A 23,438-nucleotide genomic window follows, 5' to 3' on the forward strand; every position below is an offset into this window, starting at 1 on the left:
AGGGAATGGACAAATCCCTAGAAGCACTCAAACTACCAAAACTGACTAAAGAAGAAAAAGAAAATATGAATAGACCCATAGCAAGTAAGAAGACTGGATCAGCAATCAAAAACCTCCCAACAACTTGGGAGTTATTAAGGGAAGGTGATAGACTAGCCTCCCAACTAGTATAAGATTCAAGGGCAGAGTACCATTCTGGAAGCAACATACTGATGTACATGGGGGAACAGAGATCAAAAGAAAAAGCGAACAAAAGGCATGGATGGTGAAGGTGCTTATCGTTTCTATTATGTGGGTGTAAAAGCTTTCTGTGGCCCTCTTGAATTAGTGCTTCTCATTATTCACTGTAACAAATAAAGTGATGTGGTTTCTATTTATGAAAAAAATAACAACACATTCAATAAAAAAAAAAAACTCCCAGCAAAGAAAAACCTTTTATTAAATAAATAGAAGAGGAGAAATACTTCTCAACTCATTCTATGAGGCCAGCATTACCCTGAGAACCTAAAGAGGGGATGTTACTACTGATTTAAGGAATAAAAAGCCTGAGAAGACACTACAAGAAAATTAGACAATATCCTTTCTGAATGTAGACACAAAAATCCTCAACTGATGCTAGCAAATTGAATTCAGCAGCATATAGAAAGGATTATACACCATGACCAAGGGGGATTTATCTCAGAAATGTAATAATGGTTCAGCATACAAACTCAATCGATGTAACACAGCACATGAATAGAATAAAGGTGGGGGAGAACCACATGGTCATTTCAATTGATGTGGAAAAAACACTTGACAGCATCTGACATCCCTTCATAATAAACTAGGAATAGAAGGGAACCTTCTCAGCATGATAAAAGATAAATATCAAAAAACCCACAACTAACATCATGGAGAAGGAAAGAAAGCTTTTCCCCTAATATCAGGAACAAGACAAGGATGCCTGTTTTTGCCACTTCTATTCAACATAGTATTGGCAGTTCCAGAGGAATTAGACAAGAAAAAAAGAAATAAAGTGCAGCCATATTGGAACAGAAGAAGTAAAACTGACTATACCATAGATTACATAAATGTAGAAAACATAAAGAATACATGCAAATATGCATACATACCCCCCCCCACACACACACACTCCTTTTAGGGCTAATTAATGAATTTAGCAAAGTTGCAGGATACAAAAATCAGTTGAATTTTTATGCACTAGCAGTGAAAAATCTGAAAAGGAAATTAAGAAGACAATCCCATTTGCAATACCATCCAAAAGAATAAAATTCTTAGGAATAAATTTAACCGATGAGGCGCAAAACTTTCACACTGAAAGCTACAAAATATTGCTGTAAGAATTAGAGAAAACCTAAATAAATGGAAAGGCATCCTGTGTTCATGGGTTGGAAGACTTAATATTGCTAAGATGACAGTATTACCCAGAGTGATATGCACATTCAGTGTAATCACTATCAAAATCCCAACAGTGCTTTTTAAAAAATGGAAAAGCCCATCTTAAAATTCATATGGAACTTCAAGGGACCCAGAACAACCAAAACAATCTGAAAAAGAACAAAGTTGAAAGACTCACATTTCCTGCCCTTAACACTTACTACAAAGCTACAATACTCCAAACAGTGTGGTACTGACATAAGGAAGACATACAAACCAGTGGACTTGAGAGAGTTGAGAACTCAGAAATAACCTTCACATCTATGATCAACTGATTTTCAACTAAGTTGCCAAGACCATTCAGTAAGGAAAGGACAGTCTTTTAACAAAGGGTGCTGGGATATCCACATTCAAAAGTATGAAGTTGGACCCTTACTTTACACCATATACAAATATTAACTCAAAATGGATCAAAGACCTAAATTTAAAAGCTATAAAAGTTAAAAATTAAACACTATAAAACTCTGGGGAAAAAAAAGGAAAAAGTCTTCATAAACTTAGGTTTGGCAATATTTTCTTAAATATGACATCAAAAACACAAGTGATAATAGAAACAATAAGTTGGACTTCAAGAGAGTAAAAAGGCAACCCATGGAATGGGAGAAACTATTAGCAAATCATACACCTGATAAGGGACAAATATCCAAAATATATAGAAAATCCTATAACTCAACCACAGGAACACAAACCTAATTTTCTAAATGGGCAAAAGATTTGAATAGACATTTCCCCCCAAAAGATACACAGATGGTCAGTGAACACATGAAAAGATGCAAATCAAAAACACAGGAAATATCATGTCACGCCTACTAGGATGGTTAAAATTTAAAAGAAAGTAATTACTAGTTGTGGTGAAAATGTGGAGAAAGTAGAATTCTAGTATTTGCTTGTGGGAAAGTAAAATGGAACAGCTACTGTGGAAAACAGTTTGGCAATTCCTCAAAAAGTTACACATAGACTACTTTATCATCCAGCAATTCCACTCCTAGTGTATAACCAAAACATGGGCTCAAACTGATACTCATACAGCAATATTCATAACAGCATTAGTCACAACAGCTAGAAGGTGGGAACAACCCAAGTGTCATCAACATATCAGTGGGTAACCAAAATGTGGTATTACACGTACAATGGAATATTATTCAGCGATAAAAAGAACAAAGTACTGGGGTGCCTGGGTGGCTCAGTCAGTTAAATGTCCAGCTCTTGATTTTGGCTCAGGTCATGATCTCAAGGTCTTGAGATTGAGCCCCGCATTGGGCTCCCCACTCAGTGTGGAGTCCACTTGAGATTCTCTCTCTCCCTATTCCTCTGCTCCTCCCCCCACTCACGTGCACTCTCTCCCTCTCTCTCAAATAAATAAATACGTCTTAAAAAAAGAACGAAGTACTTAATACATGCTACAACATGGTTGAACCTTGAAAAATATTATGGTAAGTAAAGTAAACCAGACAGAAAAGGACAAATATAATGTACCACTTAAATGAAATATCTAAAATAGGCAAATTCATGGAGACAGAAAGTAGATTCAAGGTTTGCAGGGGCTGGGAAGAAGAGGGAATGGGAGTTATTGCTCAGTGGATGCAGGTTTCTGTTTGGGATGATGAGAGAGTTTTGGAAATGGTGGTGATATTTGCCCAACATTGTGAATATAATTAACACACTAGATTGTATACTTAACAATGGTTAAAATGGCAAACTTTATGTTATGTATATTTTATCACAATAAAAAAAAATATTTTGTCTTGCAAGTTGGTGAGTACATTGTTTGGGAGTATGAAATAATTCACCCAGAGGATGAATATCATGATGGTTGTTTGCGTCTCAATTTAGCCTGTGTACACAGAATACACATTTGCCATGACCTTGTAGTACACTACTCTATCAAAACATTGATAATTATCCAAATTAGGAAAACATATTGAATCAGAAATGGCATTATTTTTATCAACTGGTTACACCTAAAGACAAGCAGATTTTATTAGTGAAAAATGAGAAGATAGAAAGTTTTCTGTAGATCTGGTGAAATTTCAGGGCAGTTTCCAGAAGGTTAAATGGCCTGATCATTTTAAATGACTCTGGTAGGCTAAATAATGACCCCAGTGTTCACATCCAAATCCCTGGGACCTGTGAATACGTGACCTTACACAATAGAAAGGGACTTTGCAGATGCGGTTAAGTTAAGGATCTTGAGATGGGGAGAGTATGTGGTATAAGCAAGTCATCACCAGGGTCCCTCTGGAAGGTAAGAGGGTCAGAGTGAAGAGAGGCGATGTGGGCCTGCAGCTTTGGGGGAGGAGGTGAGGTGATGAGAGGCACAGAGGTTAGAGTGATGCTGGGCCACTCACCAAGGAATGTGGGCGGCCTCTAGGAGCCGGTGGCCAGAACAGGCAAGGAAGTGGGTTCTCCCTACGGAGCCTCACCAGGAAAGCTGTCCTGCGGACCCATGTTAAACTTCCCATCTCCAGACCTTACGATAATAAACTTGTGTTAAGTCGCTAAGTTTGTCATAATTTATTACAGCAGCAACACAATTAATGCAATGACAAATTTTACTTCCAAAGTCATTGTTACTTTTTTGAGAAACAGTTTTATCACAAGCACTATTTTTATATCACTTACTTAAGATTGTGGGTTTGAGAAGGATTGTTCTCCTTGCTGAAGAGAGTAATGTAGATAATACTACCACGTACAAGGCATTCGCCAGCAAAGCATTGTGCTGAAAGCTTTGCATACTTTATTTCAAAAATCCTTACCACCTTTTCAGGTGGGTACCATTACCTCATTGTACAGATGAGGAAACAGGCTCTATGAGGTTAATTTCTTTAAGGTCCTACAGTAGTGGTGTGACTGGGCGTGTGCCCAAGGAGGAGGAGAATAGCCAAGAGCTAAGCTATTTCTGTTTCTTGTGATAGATTAAAGACAGTTGTTACCTATAAGAGAATGGAAGTCTGAGAGAAAAGAAAGAAGATAGAAAGAGATGTTGGGATGGGCTGTTCCGTGCATTCAGGAAAGTTCGGTTCAGGATAGCTTGGCTCTCATTCACATGGGGAGTTGAGGAAAGCAGGAAGCAACCGGCCATTTCTATGTTGGGCATTTGAAAGTCAAATATTCACATGCCTTAGATATTCCCAAAAGAAAGACCTGTTTTTTTTATAATTTCTGGAAAAAAGAATGTTCTCTGTATTAAAACTACTTCATAATGAGTGTTGCTACATGATACATTAGGCACAACTATGATTTGTTGAAGCTTTGCATAATTGTTGTTGTTCATGTAACTGGAATATTTAATGTATATTTTATATATTTGTTTTGCAAACAATAGCAAATCTAGAGGACATTCTTTGAAGTAAGAAGCAGTGGGGCTTAATACTGGGCCACTTTTATTTATTCTGTTTTACATGTGAGTACAATAAACCATTTTTTAAGAAATTCAACATTTTTAAAGAGTGGATAAAAATATTTGTTGATTTGGAACGTAGTTGAGGGATGGCTGGTATATATTTTTTTAAAAAAGAGAAAAAGCCTTGCTTGACTCTTAATGTAGGACCGATGACTACAGTGGAATTTCTGCTCTCAGATCAAATCCCAGTGATAAGGTATCTGTTTTTGACAGGAGCAGTAACTGAAGTACTTAGGATTAAACAAAATATCTCATGTAACAGCATAGAGGAGCGGAGGAAAATGTGAAGCGATAAGGTGCTAGTTAGCCCAGGCTGGTGGTTTCAGATAGGAAGGGGGCCAGGCAGGAGATTAATATGTGCCCACACTAGCCCGTTTCAAGAGCTGAAAATACTATGCTGAATTTTTATCCCGAAGATGGAAATAGCATTCTTGGGAAAAATTGAACATGACATAGATACGTGGTAAACCGATTTTGTTTATTGACACATCTGTTTGTTCATTCGCTTATGAGACAGTTCCTGAGCGGCTGCTTGGTTGTTTTTAGGCCTCAGAATGAACCCAAGGCAAAATCGCAACATAGGAAGTTTTATTTCAGCTTTGCTGCCATGCTTGTTCTCGAGCCTTCTGCCTCTCCACTCCCCCCCTCAGGCTTTGGAGCTTGGAAACCAGCTATCGAAAGGCTCCAGGGACAGGGATGCTGGTAGTTTAGGATAAAAAGTGGTTGTGTTCAGAGGAAGAATGTGTGTTTAGGAAAGAAGCAGCAACCAGGTGTTAAATTCTATTACCTGCGTGTAGGCTAGAACTATGGTGTCCTTTATGTTCTTTTTGCTTTTTTTTTGTTATTATATGCCTTGCTTTCAGAGTAAGAAAAAACCCAACAAAATATATGTAAGAAAAGAAACAACAAAAAGCATATATTAGAATTTTTTCCTGCTATTTCAATGTTTTTCTTTCTGATTCATTTGCAGTTTATCAGGCCTGCTTTGCTGATTTAGTTGTTGTTTAAATTGTTTATAAACTTTTTTTTTCCAAATTGGTCAAAACAGTGTTTCCAAGTGCTACAGATTTTTATAACTTTTATGCACCATGCAAACATCCTGAGGTGTGGTAGGAGGCAATGAATATGTTAAATCGCTTCAGACTTTAAGGAGTGAACATTTAGGTTGCTCTCAACTTTATACAGTTACCAGTAGAGTAGAACAATATAACTAGTTAATATTTCTAACCAGATATTTTGACTAAATCATTGCATTGCTTTGGAGTCTTGAAGGATATAGTAAACCATGAAAGAAAAGTAGGATGTGCTTATCACAGAGTGCATTGGGAACACTACTTTATCCTGGGATACAACATCAGAGCAGGCCTCTCTGAAGACGTGTCATTTGTCCTAGCACAATTAGCCTACAAGGGACCACACTGTACTCGTCAGCTTTATTGACCCTTTGCAGTGAGGGAGATCACACACATAAGAATTGTGAGGCATCTGGCCAAACCAAGAAAAGATAAAGTTATTATAGGATTTGGGGTAAGAGTTGAGTTTGAATGAAATATAAATGAAGCAATGTTTGGGTAGACTTAAAGCAAACCAGAGGTCAATATCAGGTCTGAGAAGGATCCTGCATCCTGTTTCCTTAGAAACTGCAGTTAAGATAGATGCAGAGTGTTGTATCCAGAACCCCCTTATCTTACTTGGGTTGGAAATCGAGGCTGAGTCTCTGTGTCAAATTGTCTTAGAATCTCCGGGCAAGAGTGAGATATTTTATTCTTAATGTATAGTTTCAAACAGCAAAGATTCTGATAGTCTGTGGTTTTAGAGAACAAACTTTTTCAGCTAGTAATCACTCAACAAAGAGATTGTTATGACGCTTGTCCTTGGGAGTAATAGCATCTTCTCTGTTTTTGACTCACCAAGTCCTACTTATCTTTTAAAACCTAGCTCCAGTGGCATGCTCTCCTCTGAGGCTTTTGCTGTTCTAATCGGCAGAAGGAACCACTCCTTCTCTATATCCCTACAGTCTTCACTGTATTCTGTTAGTAGAGATATTGTCACATTTCATTTTGATAAGGTATAGACAGGTAGAGATATATTTGTCACTGTCATTGGACTGTGAGGTTCTTACAGGAAACAACCATATATTATTTGACTTTACATCCGTGATACTGAGAATACAGCTCATTGAATTTAGTCGCATGGGATAGGAGGTGACACGGTAAAAGATAATGTGGACATACCTGTTTCAAGTTCAGATAAATGTTGTGACATATGCAAACAAAATATTCAGCTGACTTTTTTTTTCACCCAGGCGCCCCTCAGCTGACTTTTTAACTTTACATCCTATTTCAACTTGTACAGACTGTAAGATACGTATATACTATACCCACTTCTCCAGGCCTTTGAACATGCTGTTTGCTGCCTGGTGAATACCTCTATCTCTCCCCTCTCACAATTCCACCCCACCTTTCAATGTTGTTTCAACTAAACTTCGGTAAAGAAACATTCAACTAACTCCTCCCTCCACCTCCAGGTATCTTGCCCAGTTGCAAGGTCTGCTGTCACCCTGCACTCTCATTTTTTTTTAAGATTTTATTATTTATTTGAGAGAGTGCACAAGCAGGGGGAAGGGCAAGGGGAGAGGGAGAAGCAGGCTCCCCACTGAGCAGGGAGCCCACTCGGGGCTCGATCCCAGGACGTCGGGATCATGACCTGAGCGGAAATCAAGAGTCAGATGCTTAACCAACTGAGCCACCCAGGCGCCCCTGCACTCTCATTTTTAACACACTTCATCTTTTATTTACTCATTGAGTGTTGCTTTCTCACTTAAGACTGAAAACTCCAGGAAGGTCGGGATTCAATCTGTATCTCTTTTTTTTTTGCCCAAGGGAGGAAGAAGGGCGGATTTTAAAATTTTTTTGAAAGTAGATGAAAGAAACAGAATAAAATAATAAGTCCTCATGTACCATCACCTAGCCTCAGTCCCCACGAACCCATGGCCAATCCTGTCCCTGCTGCACCCCTACCTATTCCCCACACCTTTATATTATCTTGAAGGAAGTCTCAGACATCATATGATTTTATTTGCAAATATTTCAGTATGTGTTTCTAAAAGCACTCCTTTTTATAACAACTACAATGCCACTATCACACCTAGAAATGAATTCAGCATCTTTTTTTTTTTTTTTTTTTTTAAAAGCGCTTGAAAAGCGCTCCATTCTTCCACTTCTTTTTTTTTTTTTTTTTTTTTTTTTTTTTAAAGATTTTATTTATTTGCGAGAGAGAGAATGAGAGACAGAGAGCATGAGAGGGAGGAGGGTCAGAGGGAGAAGCAGACCCCCTGCCGAGCAGGGAGCCCGATGCGGGACTCGATCCCGGGACTCCAGGATCATGACCTGAGCCGAAGGCAGTCGCTCAACCGACTGAGCCACCCAGGCGCCCCGAATTCAGCATCTTTAATATCATCAAACATCCAGGCAGAATTTAAATTTCTAATTTTTTTCATCTTTTTAAAAATGTGCTTTCTGGACTCAGGTTATAAGTAAGGTTCACATCTTGAACTTAGTTAATAGTCTTTTAAGTCTTTTTAGCTATAGATTGACCCTCTGTTTTTTCTTTTTGTTTCATACATTTGTAAAGGTAACACTACTTTTTTTTTTTTTTTTTTTAACAGTTATAGCCCTAAATCTTAGTCCAGTCCTGGTCATGGTATTTATTTTAATAAGTATAGTGTTTGATGAGTTACTTGGTTGGATAAAAATGAGGTGCATGAATGAGAAATCCCAGAGAAGAGATACCTAAAGAAATAAAACTTAATAGCAGCCTTTGATTTCTCTGATCTCATATTTCTGTAGTCTCCTCTGAATGTTGAAATTTATTTGATACACAACAGATGTGTGATTTTGAGGGAAATAATATCATTCTTTGAAAATCTCTAAGAATTTAATTCACCCCTTGAATTCTTTTAATCGTTCATTTTAACCACTTTTGCTGGGTAAAAATGGCCATTAGAACAGCAAAATGAAGGCAGCCTGAAAAGGGTTTTCATTGTTTAATAAAATTTACCTCTCCTCTTTAAGAAACTGTCATTAGTAGGCCATGCAGCCTCTGTTTTACAGTTGTCGGATGAGAACACTGCAGCCTTTAATGCAATCAGATTCCTGGGGAAGGAGTTTATCTTCTTACCAGGTACTGACGCTATAATCAGGGGAAACAAAGCCCAGCAATGACTCAATGTAGAGAATGATGTTATTGAAAACAGAGGAACTACTGGAAGAAGGAATTCTCAGTCAATAATGGGGAAAAACTGAAATAAATTTAAACTTAGCTCTTAGTCCATATTGTTAAAAACAAGACAACAGGACCAAAATGGAGTCACTTATGCTAAGCCCCAGGTCACCAAACCAAGACTGAATTAATTACAGTTTTGATCTCTCCCAGAAATGGAATCTTAAACCAATTAGTCAGGAATCACCTGACCAGCACTGGTGTAGAAATCTGCCAGATGGATCCCTGCCATCCCCTAAAGAAAAGTGACCTTGCCCCAACCAGTCCACTTCCTGCTGGTGTAACTTTGTTACTGCTCCCTTGTGGCTATAGAAGCCTTTAATTTTGTACAGCTCCTCAGAGCTCTTTTCTGTCTGCTGCATGGGGTGCTGCTCAATTCATGAATCACTGAATAAAGCCAGAAGATCTTTGAAGTTCACTCAGTTGAATTTTTTTTTAACAGCATTAATGGATGAGCTCAAAAAGAGAACTGTTTTCCCTGAGATAATATTGACAGTATTTATAAAGTTTATTATTATAAAATATTATAATGTAAGTCTTCCTCTCTCTAGCCACCTCCAGTTTCCAGAGGCAAAACTATTGTTTCTTATATATCCAGCCATTTGCTATTAGAATGCAAATGTGTATATCTACGTATATATCCATATGTGTGTGTACATATATAGATATACATACACACACACATACACACGTGGGATCAGAGTAAACTAATTTTTCTTTACCTTATTTTTTTTAACCCATAAATGTATCTTAGGTATTTTTCCATGGGAACATGTATAGCCTCTTTCTTTTTAATGGTTCCATAGTGTTTCACTGTGTACGGTTGTACCATAATGATTTATTTAACCCATCCCCTTATGATGGCATTTAGATGTTTTTCCTGTTATACACCAGCTCAGGCCATGCTGCACTGGTCATACATACTGTGTATGAATTTATATGTAAGGCAGATCCCTAAAAGTGGAATTTCTGGGCTAAAGAATATTTTACTGTCAATAGATGTTGCCAAGTTGTTCTCTGAAAATGTTATACTAGCTTACGCTACCACCAGTGGTCCACAAGAATGTCTTATTTCCCTTCCCTCTGGCCAACACTGAGCATCCTCAATCTTCCTAATCTTTGCCTGTTTGAAAGATGAAAAATGGTATCCCACTGCTGGCTTTTATTTTGCTTTGTTTACAAGTGTCAATATGGGAAAGTCTTGGTGACTGATGAAACCATACACCAATAAGCAGGGTACGAGAACAGAATGTGTCAAGTTGGAACGACCAGTGTGAACCCTGAAAAGAAATCTTAATTGTGGCTGTCCTGAGCAGCCCCAGAAGCAGCCCTTCTACTCATCACCGCTGCTTCTTTTACATGCCTCTGGAGCCCATATTTTGATCGCTAACATCATTCTCTACTAAGAGGAAACCAAGGCTCCTGAGGATAGTTAATTTAATGTACTGGAGCAGAAAACAATCAGGAGGCATCCAGAAATTCCTATTTTTCCTAGGAAGTCATGGTGTTCTCAAGATCTTTGGAGGCAATTCTAAAAAGCCAAAGAGGCCAATTTTAGGGGGTTCCCTATCACCAAGTTGAGCCAACTTGCAAAAAATTATAAAAATTATGATAAATTAGAACTCATTGAATTTTTAAAAGACCATGAGTTTATAATGGTGTGCAAAAGGAAAATTTATACAAGGTATAAAAATGATAGTTGTAATACCTAAAAAGGTGAATAGATTCTATTTAGCTTTTGTTAATTTTAGTAAGTAGGATAATGTTTATTATGGAATATATAACTTATTAATAATTATAATATATCTATTTTTATTAAGTATATCCATTCATGAAGAAGTTAAGTTCCTGTTTCTATTTGTATGGACAGAAAGAGTGAACCAACGTTCATGAATTTTTTCCAACAGTTCTGAGGAAAAAAAAAAACTGTATCAAGGAAGGGCTAATCAGCAAGTGGGATCTCCCTGGGGGCAGGAGGTAATAGCTGAATAGCATCTCTAGTCACACACAGTAACCATTTAAATGAGAGTCCGGTGGTGTGTTTGAAGATATGCTTCAAGATGAAAAAATGGACACATGTCCCCCTTAAAGAAAGCTAACTGCACACATTCATTTTCTCATCTTCCAGGTAATATAACATTTAGATGACCCTATAATTATAATGAAGTACTAATAAGACATACATAAATTTCCAATTATACTGACAGACTATGTCAATATATCATTATTAAAGGATAAAAATTAGGTGCAGCCTACAGAACACCTCAGTTCTAGTAAAAACACCAAGTTTTCTAAAATTTAAATCTATGCATATGAAATGTATTAAGGATAGTATGGTAAACTGAATAATGATTTCTGAAGATGTCCACGTCCTAATCCTGCAGAATCTGTGAATTTTACCTTGTGTGGCAAAAGGGATTTTGCAGATGGATTAAGAACCTTAAGATGGGAGATGATTCTGGATTATCTGGGTGGGCTGATGTCATCACGACACTCCTTGTAGGATGGTCAGAGGAGTAGTCCAAGTCAGAGGGGGGGATGGTGGGATGTTGGAACAGAAGCTGGTGCACTGTGCTTTGAAGACAGAGGTAGGGGCTATAATCAAAGGAATACAGGAGGCCACCAGAAGCTGAAAAAAAGTCAAGGAAATGGATTCTCTTCTCAGCACCTCCAGAAAGAATCAGCCCTGACAACACCTTGATGTTAGCTCCGTGAAAGTGATTTCAGACTTCCAACTCTAGAACTATCAGAGAACAAATTTTTGTTATTTTAAACAACTAAGTCTGTGGTAATTTGTTACAGCCCTAATAAGAAACTAACAGATAGGTTTGGAAAAAATCCCATGATGGTGATTAGTGAAACTTTATAATAAAAATCTGTGAGTGGTTCAAATGTGAATTATCTGCTCACAGGTCTCCTATTCTGATCCCAATTCAACCCCTCCTCCAAAAAAATTTCAATCCAGTCAGCAACCCAGGATTTGTCACTTTAGCTTGACCAAGATGGTATTCTTTTCCTCTTGGGTCATGTAAGATTAGTAGAACCCAAGCTGAGTAAGAAATAAGTAGATTGTTTGTGGACACAAGCACGGAGGAAGGCTGAATGAAGATACAAGGAGAAGACTGCCATCCACAAGCCAAAGAGAGTCCTCAGAAGAAACCAACACTGCTGACACCTTGATCTTGAACTTCCAGCCTCCAGATGAGTGAGAAAATAAATTTCTGTTGTTTAAGCAGCACAGAAAAAAAAGTACCCTGAGGAGCCCAAAGTACCCAGTCAATGGTGCTTTTTTATGGCAATCCTGGTAAGCTAATATAAATATCTATCGAGGGGCACCTGGGTGGCTCAGTTGGTTAAGTGGCTGCCTTTGGCTCGGGTCATGATCCCAGAGTCCTGGGATCGAGCCCCACGTCTGGCTCCCTGCTCAGCGGAGAGCCTGTTTCTCCCTCTCCCTCTGCCTGCCACTCTGTCTACTTGTGCGCTCTCTCTAGCTCTCTGTCAAGTAAATAAATAAAATCTTTAAAAATAAATAAATAAATATCGAAAATTAGCATTTATTAAATCATGAAACAACTTTCCTCTAAATACCTCTATACTACTTATATAAGTAACAAATTAAAATGTAAGGATTTAAGAAATATTTTGTGTTGCAAACTTAACATTTTAAAACATTTAAAGTCACAAACACAATATATTAGTTTCCACTGTAAGAAGCAAAAAGAGAGTATGCAAAAATTACAAATTTGAAAACAAAACTATTTTCAAGAATGATTATGTCACAGAATTAATGTTTTTCTTATTATTGCTCATATTCCCATTCTTATTAGCTTCCCAGGATCCAAGTTTGATTCATCATGGCTCCCTTCCTCCACCATCACCGTGTGTGTGTTTGTGTGTTCCTCGCCATGTCTCCTCACAAGACTTTCAGGATCAAACAATTCCTGGCTAAGAAACAAACACAGAATCATCCCATTCCCCAGTGGATTCAGATGAAAACAGGTAAGGTACAACTCCAAGAGGAGGGATTGGAGGAGACCCAAGCTGGGTCTGCAAGGGATCGATCACACATGAGATGACACACGTATTTATGCTGCGTGAAGATCCCCTGCTCACATCATATACTCTGTAAACTACATCACTACTACCTGAACAATAGTGCTTTATCAGCAAAGTGATTTTTCTCTGTTACATAATGCTTCTGCACCAGTAGGTTGGTTCAGTTATAAATCTGTGAGAACTTTTGTTTGAAAAAAAAATTTTTTTTTTTACCCATCTTGGGTTCTAGTAATCCTATGAAATTCCATGCACATAAGGTCTTCTGAATCTATGCTTCATTTTTTGTTAACTTGTCATTCATTACTTTTATTATTTATATTTTGGCTTTGTGTTAGAAGATATTTCCTTCATTATTCTTCCACATCATTTAATTTTTTCTGGTAGTGCTTTTTCCCCCAGGTTTTCTACTGAATTTTAAGTTTGAAACCATGTATTCAGTTTCAGGAATTACTTTGTGCTCTCTAATTCTATCTCCCTGAGAGTTCTCATTACATTGCAGAAGAGCTCTTCTGTCTGTTCTGTTATTTCTGTATCAGTGTGAGTCATCTGTTCTAGTCGTTTACTCAGTATCCTTTCTTCAAACTGTTATGTTCTCTTAAATGGGCATAAGTTCCTTTAACATCAGAACACTCAATGAAAAGTAACGTAGGGGTATTTTTCTCTCTTAGACTAGCAAATTGGTTTATAAGCTAAGAGCTCTCATGTGAGGTGTGATAAGGATGGATATTCTGTTCTCAGGTTTCTCCAGAGCTTTCTCTCTTCCATGTCTCACTCCTTCCACTCTCTCACATCAATTCCTAGGATAACCTTCAAATAAAATGTCTGGTCGCAAGTCCTTGTTGAGTGGTCTGCTTTAGGGTAAACTCAAACTAAGATACTTACCACATATTAAATTGGATTCTGAGCAAGAAGTAATGGGGGAACATTTTTGGTTAAAAACAGTCTTCTTCAGCTTTCCTGAAACCATCCTGTCAAGGCAGCTGATGGGTCCATGCAGAGATGAGTCCATTGTTACCCCGATGGTCTTCATAGTGAAATGAGCTGGGCTGGAGCTGACTCTGTTCCATGGCCCCTGTAGTGTATGGTCATATCATGTAATGCCTAAACTAGGAAGCTTTTAAAAGTCCTCTCATAATTTTTATCATCACCTTTAAAATTGCAAGTAAAGCCAGATGATGTATCATATTTGTTAAGTCTACCTCAAGCTGCACATCTGCTAAAGTGACTGATTTCATTAACAGGTTTAGATGGGTGGAAAGATCAAGCATGGATACCGCTTGGACAATAAGAGTTAATTCCCTTAAAGGACACAGAAGGAAGTCAACACGATTAAAATACATGGGCAATTTTCCAAAACAAACCAAGATGTGCAGCTTCCTGGTCCCAAATGCCTCCCCAGAGGATGTATGCAGATGATAATACCTGTTTAGTGAGGGTCCTATCAGATGCCCTGGAAGCAAAGAAATCTCCTCAAGTATAGTCATACATACCTACATCCAGACATACATACAATACTGGAATTTTCCTGCATGTAGCCCAGTCTAGGTATGCAAAGAGACACCCTTAACTGACTCAAGTGCACCTCATTAGTCGGGTGGTTAACATGTTACAGAAAATGTAATTGCAAGGTACAGGGTCTTTAGGCATAAACAAAGCCCTCCTCCATCAGTCTCATGCTCTCTGGTCTAGTACAGCCTGAACCCAACCCTGAGGAAACACAGCAAGGCTCAGTTTCCCAACCCCTTCCCGGAGGCATTTGAGCAAGTAGTCAGGCCAACTGTGGGGCTTGGGTTGAATGGGTTTCCACAGCAGCCTGCATTTACCTTTGAAGCACTTACCATGAGTAGAAGTTAAGCTCCGTGAGGGCAGGCATTTTTATGTTTCGTGCATTGTTGTGTCCCTAGTGCCTAGAACAATGCCTGACACATGATAGAGCCTCAATAAATATTTGTCAATAAATAAATGAATGAATTAGAGATTACATATCCAATGCCTCTCTCCTTCGTAGGTCATAAGCTCCACAAAATGAGGGATCTTGTACCTGGGTCACTTCTGTCTCTAACACCGTACCTGCTTCATAAACGATGTTGTATAAATTTTGATAAGTTAGTGAATGTCTGCATGAATGACATTTGGTAAAATCATTCAGCTAAGATCGATGTAAATAATAATTACATATTCTTGTTTCAAGACATCCTTGAATATAAACCTCTTAGGCAAATAATCATTCAGTAATACGTCCTCTCAGCTTCTAGGACCAAACGTTTTGCTTATCTCAACAATACGCATTCAAAATACCCAATTCAGTCTCACCTTTCCAGAGAAAATTATTTTCTCTCTTGGATTATTCCAAAATATGTAGGAATATACGTTTCCTCTCTGCCTCCTTCTTTTATAAATTGGTGTTGACTTTTAAATTTTTATTGGTAGTTCGAAATTTATAATGAAAATGAAAATACCAATAAGGTCTTTGGCTCTAGTAATAAGAAGTATTATAGATAACTCAAAGAATAAAGCTTTTCTACATTACATCAAAATTCATCTCTTGGAATATGATACAACATGGTTGGCGGAGATGAAGGTAATTTATCAATTCATTTGGTCAATGCATATTTCATGATCATAACTTTTCTAAAATTAAGCATGAATACGTAACAACTTGGAGTACCTTAATGCTGAGCCTTATCACTCGGGTGAGCCCCTTTTTATCAAACTGGAACTGTAAAAGTCCTTAACGTCATCTATCCTAAAGACATGACACATCAATGGCTCACTTTGTGTCATTTAATTTCATAATTCATCCTTTGTGAAAAATATTACCAAAAGTGTTTACCATAGAAGTGAGTGAAACTTAAAGAAAAAGAGAAATAAAAAAGAGAAAGTACTCAGAGGATGGGAGCCACTGATTCAAAAAGAATAGAGGAAGGATTTATAGAAACATCTTATAGTGTTCAATCATTGAGTCTTGGTAAAAACTCATTCCGCATGTGTAAAGAAGTGGTTGAATGATTCACATAGAAATAGTCTGAGATATGAGCAAAGTTGGAAGTCACTCTGGAGGAAGACAGGCATTCCGGGGCAAGAGTATTACATCTCTAGATTGGAAGTGCCGTGGTGGTTTCATAGACAAAAGATAGAGTGTATTTCAACTGTTGTTGATGGCTTCCTCTGAAATAGATTGCGTTGATGATCCTAGGTTTTTAACCACAGATAAGAGAATTAGGGAAAACCTCCAGTGATTATGCAATTCACTCCCTTATCTCTCACTTCTGAGACATCCTGTAGACACACAGTGCATATATTATGAGTATACATTTCAAAAGAGAAGGATGCTACAACCCCTCTTAGTAACCTGTAGGTGTATCCAACCTTTCTCTTGTCTTCATTCTCATTTCCAGAGGATTATGCTTCTAGAACATCTTTTGAATTCCTGCCCACCTTCTCCTTCCATTGCCACGGACCTTGTCACACTTCACAGAAACTATTCAGGTGACTTCCTAAATGGTATCCCTGTACCTGGGTCTTCCTCTCTTCAATACATCTTCCATCCTCCTGCTATTTACATTTCTCAGTGAATAGCAAATCACATGACCCCCTACTCACAAGTATTTTACTGCACACCACTGCTTATATTTTTTAAAGTCCCAGAATGCTTCATTCAGCCTTTGATCTGACCCAACCACTCTTCCAGCTTCACTGAGTAACCAGTCCCCACTCCTCACCATTCTGAAACAGGCAGTATTCCTTCAACACATGGCACTTATGTTTTCAAGGCATTACCACTCCTTCCACCAGAAAGATTCCCTTACCAAACCCTTCCTCTCTTCTTTGCTTGCAGAAATCTGACTGTTCTATTACAGCATCTTAAATGTCATCTCCTGTGTGAAGCTTTCTCAGGTCCCCATCCTCAAAAGGAACTGTTATTCCTTCTTGACAGCGATGACTCTTAGTTTGACTTCTATTAGAGCACTTAGCAATGTGAATTTAAATGAGACAAAGACTCTCAAACTCTTGGTTTGATTAAGGAATGCAACAAAATCATAAGTTTATTACCTTTTTATATATGAAGGGAGAAGAAGGACATTATGAAGCTCTTCATGCTTAGTGAAGAACTCTTGCATGCATTTATCCTTCTCAGAAAAGAAAGATCAATTTAAACATTTTTTCCTCAAGCAAGAAATTATTACATAAGTCACCCACTCAGAATTACCAAATTCTAGCAATTAAAAGGTTCTTTTCATAGGATATAGCAATAGACTCAGAAGTCTAGGTGTCTTGAAAAGACTTTTCCGTTGGGGCGCCTGGGTGGCTCAGTTGGTGGGGTGCCCGACTCTTGAATTCAGCTCAGGTCTTGATCTTGAGGTTCTTTGTTTGTTTGTTTGTTTGTTTAAAGATTTTGTTTATTTATCCGACAGAGAGAGAGAGACACAGCGAGAGAGAGAACACAAGCAGGGGGAGTGGGAGAGGGAGAAGCAGGCCTCCCGCTGAGCGGGAAGCCCAATGCGGGGCTCGATCCCAGGACCCTGGGATCATGACCTGAGCTGAAGGCAGACGCCCAACGACTGAGCCACCCAGGCGCCCCAGGGCTGGAAGAATCTTATCTGACCAGCCCAGGAGGCAAAAACTGAAAGCAGTGACATCAGAGGTTCCCTAACTGAACTGCCCAGCCAGATCTCCCTACAGTGATAGCTAGCAGCCTCGCCAAAACAAGAAATGAGACCCAGGAAATGGAAGACCGGGGGAGTGGAGAAAGCCAGCTCACAAGGAGGGTGAAGGCAATGTCCCAGGACAGCAGCTGTAGATCGGGCACGATGACCAATGCAGAAGCTGTCAGAAGAAAACAGAAGATATTTCACCGGGAAGATGAAATCAAGACATCTTAAGATTTAGAGAATTGGTTAAAAAAAAAAAAATGGTGTTTAAATTAGTGATAAGTACTTGGAAAACCAAACCAATGATAAAACAAGAGGATTTGCTGCAGAGCGAGTAAAAAGCTATTCAGGAAAGAAAAATCAACTGTAGTTTCCTACCTGGCTCAGGTGTGAGAAGTTTTCACATAATCATGTTACTGTCGACATACTGATTGATACAATCTAAAGGAAATTTGCTGTGACCATATCATGAGGGGGTGAAAAAGTAAAGAAGGTATGGTAGGAGCAGTCATAGCTCATAGTGGGAAGTCAGTGGGTGATCTCCAAAACTGCAGATCCAGAAATATCAGTCAATGCATGTTCTTTGGAGATGTGGAAATAGATACCCACATGCCCAGTAAATGATATAAATGATTGTTCTAGAGGAAGGGAGAAGGGATTTAAGACTGATGTTTTTCTTAGTAAACCATAAGAAAGTATTTGACATTTTAAACTATATGCTTTTTAAAAGGTTGATACAGCCTTGGACTCAGCTCATGATTCTGGAGTCCCAGGATCAAGCCCCACATTGGGCTCCCCACTGAGCAGGGAGTCTGCTTCTCCCTCTGCCCCTCCCAGCTTGTGTTCTCTTTCTCTCTTGCTCACTCTCTCTCTCAAATAAATAAATAAAATCTTTAAAAATAAATAAATAAATGTTTGATACAAACAAAATCTAACCATTTCACTCTCATTAGGATGACTATTATTAAGACAAAACAAAACAAAAAACCTAGGAAATAAATGGTGTTGGTGAGGATGTGGAGAAATTGGAACCCTTGTGCATTGTTGATGGGAATGTAAAATGGTGAAGTCACTGTGGAGAAGTTTGGGGTTCCTCAAAAAGTTAAACATAGAGGTGCCATATGATCCAGTGATTACATTTCCAAAGATAAACCCAAAAGAACTGAAAGCAGGGACTCAAACAGAAACTCATACACCAGTGTTCCTAGCAGCAATATTCATCATAGCCAAAAGGTAGAAACAGACCAAATGTCCATCAACAGATGAATGGATAAACATGTATACATAAAGTGGAATATTATTCAGCCTTAGAAGGGAATGAAATTCAGATATATACTACGGCATGGATGAACCTTGAAAACATTATAATAAGAGAAATAATCCAGACACAAAAGGCCAAAAATTGTATGATTCCACATATACGATGCACCTAGAATAGGCAAATTTGTAGAGATGGAAAGGAGAAGAATAAAGTTTACCAGGGGCTGTAGGGAGGGCAGGATGGGGAGCTATTGTTTAATGGATGCATAGTTTCAATGTGGGATGATGAAAAAGTTCTGGAAAGAGATAGTAATGATGGTTGTACAACATTGGAATGTACTTAATGCCACTGAATTTTTTTAAAAGATTTTATTTATTTAAGAGAGCATGAGGGGGAGGGATAGAGGGAGAAGCAGACTCCCTGCCGAGCAGGGAGCCCGAGTCCACTTGGGCTTGATCCCAGGACCCCAGGATCATGACCTGAGCTGAAGGCAGATGCTTAACTGACTGAGCCATCCAGGCGCCCCTGATCACATTTTAATATACAAGTTTAAATATATCTGTATAGAAAGGGAGATTGAAAGGAAAAACGTAAGTTTTCTCTGGGTGGTGAGATTAACTAAGTTTTCTAAATAATCTACAATGAATATATATTACTATTGTATTATTAATTATTTTTTTAATTAGATAAGTATGTTTTTTGAAATTGGACCAGCATTGTCAGGAAAGATATAAAAATCAATGCCAAACAGTGTCTTAATCTATTCATTATGTGCCCTTACCAGGAACACTATGAGCAGTTCTAGGTATCTATGACCACTTGAGAATGCCTCCCCTTAAAAGAATAAAAGATCTATGAAGTGAAAAATAAAATATTCTGTCATTCTAAATTTGGTAATGAGAAATGATGAAGGGAAATGTGTACTTAGGGTCTAAGGCCTCCTTGAGGATTTAAAGACATCAGGAAGGACGATTATAGGCTACAGAGGAGAACTTTGGAAAAGGGAGTTTAATAATAAAAGAAATATGAATTGTTTAAGAGATACCGTGGCTTGAAAGTATGGAAAATGTGTCAACCAGAAGATGGAGACAGACTTGAATGAAGTAACTTGCTTTCAAGATGACAAAAGTCCAAGACAGAAGATACCTCCATCCAGAACAAGGGAGCTGCTCGGCCTGTGGTAAGGAAGCTAGCTCTAGAGAGACTCATTTAATCACGGAACCAAATGGAAGGCTTGGGGTCTGATGCCTTTTATCTCAAGGGAGCTGGAAGAAATAGCCCTAGAGTTAAATTAAATGTAGAAGTCAGGATGAATTAGACAAACTGAAACTGAGAGTCATACCTATAAAATTCCTGAGTACCTATTAATTTTTACCAAGCCAAAGTGAAAAATGATATCATGTTTGTAATTATCTGGTCTTTATTCATAACCACGGAATAGGGTATGTTGTGGATTCTGGGCTGGACCCTTGAGGCTATGAGACCAACAACATTGAGAAGAAGGGAAGGTGGGAGAGAAAGGGACATGGGAAGTTCTAAAGTTTGGGGATCTTTGGTTATGTGCTGGGATTTGCATGAAGTAATGAGCACCAGCGTTCAGAACACGGAACTTAAGGGTGTTATTAGCACTGAGCACCCGACGGTTGCCCACAGCAGTTGCTCACTGAGACTTTCCACCCTGACACAACTGCAGGACAATTTGCACACTCAAAATAGCGTTCCTTCTGCACCTAAAGGGGACTTTTATGGAAGAACATTCTGAAGGAGAGGTGGAAGAGAAAAGATTATGCCCTGGATGTTTGGAAGAACTTCTGCTGACATCCCACCAAACCCTATGCAATCTCAATGCCGCCGGTGCTCCATTCCAGTGGTAGAGAGTTCCCTCAGGGGTGAGAGTGGCTCGGACTACTAAGTGAAGGGATTACTATCACTGTCTTTATTTCATCATATCCCCAGGCATCCTGAGAAGGACGTCACCATCCTTCAACCAAGCAAACTGATGAGGGTGTTAGGAACTGGCTTTGTGCGCAGCCTGACTCACTGATGAGAAAGGTAGAGATCTCAGGGTGTGATGTCAATCTAGACAGCTCTGAAAGGGCAGACACAAGGAGACACACATTCTGCTCACCAAACCCTAGAATAATGAGATGAAAGGGTGTCCCTAGGAGTTTGAAATAAATTTTTGAGTAAATAAAATGAGAGCAGTAAATTTGGGAAACTCCCTACTCCAAGTAGTAGTGCAGGAGGGAAGTATATAGAAGTATATATTTAGTGCAGACTATGTGGTAAGTGCTGGGAATAAAGTCAGTCCCTCCTCTCGTCAGGCTTATCATCTAAATGGGAAGATAAATGTGAAATAATCCCAAAAGTAATTAGCTCAGTTGTGGGAAATCAGAAAAAAAATTAAAAGAAGATGATGATATGAAAGAAAGTCCTTTAAAAATGTGAAAACATCCTAAATACATTAACATTGATTTCCTTATTGGAGGTTTTTTTTTTCAGGGGGCTCCTGGGTGGCTGAGTGGGTTAAGCATCTGACTCTTGGTTTCAGCTCAGGTCATGATCTCAGGGTCATGGGATTGAGCCCTGCATTGGGCTCCATGCTCAGTGGGGAGTCTGCTTGAGATTCTCTCTCTCCCTCTGCCTCTTCTCCCCTGACTTTCAAAAAAAAAAAGAAAAGAAAGAAAAGGTTTAAATTTTTTTTTTAAATTAGTGAGAGCACGCACGTACACACACGTGTGCTGGAGAGGGACAGAGAAAATCTTTTTGTGTTTTCAATTATTTAAAGATTTCTTAAAAGATATGTAAATTTATTTATTTGACAGAGAGAGAGAGAGACAGCGAGAGAGGGAACACAAGCAGGGGGAGTGGGAGAGGGAGAAGTAGGCTCCCCGCAGAGCAGGGAGCCCAATGCGGGGTTGGATCCCAGGATCCTGGGACCATGACCTGAGCCGAAGAGTCAGACGCTTAATGACTGAGCCACCCAGGAGCCCGTATTTTTTTTTAACATTTTTTATTTAAATTCAATTAATTAACATATAGTGTATATTGGTTTCAGAGGTACAGGCCTGTGATTCATCAGTCTTATATAACACCCAGTGCTCATTCCATCAAGTGGCCTCCTTAATGTCCATCACCCAGCCACCCCATCCCCCCCACTCCCCTCCCCTCCAGCAACCCTCAGTTTGTTTCCTATCATTAAGAGTCTCTTATGGTTTGTCTCCCTCTCTGGTTTTGTCTTCTTTCATTTTTTCCTCTCTTCCCTATGATCCTCTGCCTTGTTTCTCAAATTCCACATAACAGTGAGATCATATGATAATTGTCTTTCTCTGATTGACTTATTTCACTCAGCATAATATCCTCCAGTTCTATCCACGTCATTGCAAATGGCAAGATTTCATTTTTTTTTTAATTTTTTTATTGTTATGTTAATCCCCATACATTACATCATTAGTTTTATATATAGTGTTCCATGATTCATTGTTTGTGCATAACACCCAGTGCTCCATGCAGAACGTGCCCTCCTCAATACCCATCACCAGGCTAACCCATCCTCCCACCCAAGATTTCATTTTTTGATGGCTGCATAATATCCCATTGTATATATATACATCTTTATCCATTCATCTGTCGACGGACATCAGGACTCTTTTCATAGTTTGGCTATTGTGGACGTTACTGCTATAAACATTGGGGTGCAGGTGCCCCTTCAGATTACTTGTATCATTGGGGTAAATACCCAGTAGTGCAATTGCTGGGTCATAGGGTAGCCCAATTTTCAACTTTTTGAGGAACCTCCATACTGTTTTCCAGAGTGGCTGCACCAGCTTGCATCCCCACCAACAGTGTAAGAGGGTTCCCCTTTCTTCGCATCCTCGCCAACATCTGTCGTTTCCTGACTTGTTCATTTTAGCCATTCTGACTGGTGTGAGGTGGTATCGCATTGTAGTTTTGATTTGTATTTCCCTGATGCCAAGTGATATGGAGCATTTTTTCATGTATCTGTTGGCCATTTGGATGTCTTCTTTGGAGAAATGTCTGTTCATGTCTTCTTCCCATTTCTTGATTGGATTACTTGTTCTTTGGGTGTTGAGTTTAATAAGTTCTTTATAGATTTTGGATACTAGCCCTTTATCTGATATGTCATTTGCAAATATCTTCTCCCATTCTGTTGGTTGTCTTTTGGTTTTGTCAACTGTCCAATTTCCCCAACACGATTTGTTGAAGAGAAGGTCTTTTTTCCACTGGATACTCTTTCCCGCTTTGTCGAAGATTAGTTGACCATAGACTTGAGGGTCCATCTCTGGGTTCTCTATTCTGTTCCATTGATCTATGTGTCTGTTTTTGT

General features: G+C 38.7%; 1 long non-coding RNA gene across 3 annotated transcripts in view; it reads left to right on the plus strand.

The window, feature by feature from the left end:
* LOC118555338 (uncharacterized) overlaps positions 1–23,438 on the plus strand; it is a 78,127-nt gene that overhangs the window by 7,462 nt on the left and 47,227 nt on the right. For all 3 annotated transcript variants that reach the window (XR_013449782.1, XR_013449781.1, XR_013449783.1), the window contains one exon: positions 12,949–13,120. This is a non-coding gene — a long non-coding RNA (uncharacterized LOC118555338). The remainder of the gene's footprint in view (positions 1–12,948; positions 13,121–23,438) is intronic.

Source organism: Halichoerus grypus, chromosome 7 (assembly GCF_964656455.1).
Source record: "Halichoerus grypus chromosome 7, mHalGry1.hap1.1, whole genome shotgun sequence".
NCBI classification, from domain to species: Eukaryota; Metazoa; Chordata; class Mammalia; order Carnivora; family Phocidae; genus Halichoerus; species Halichoerus grypus.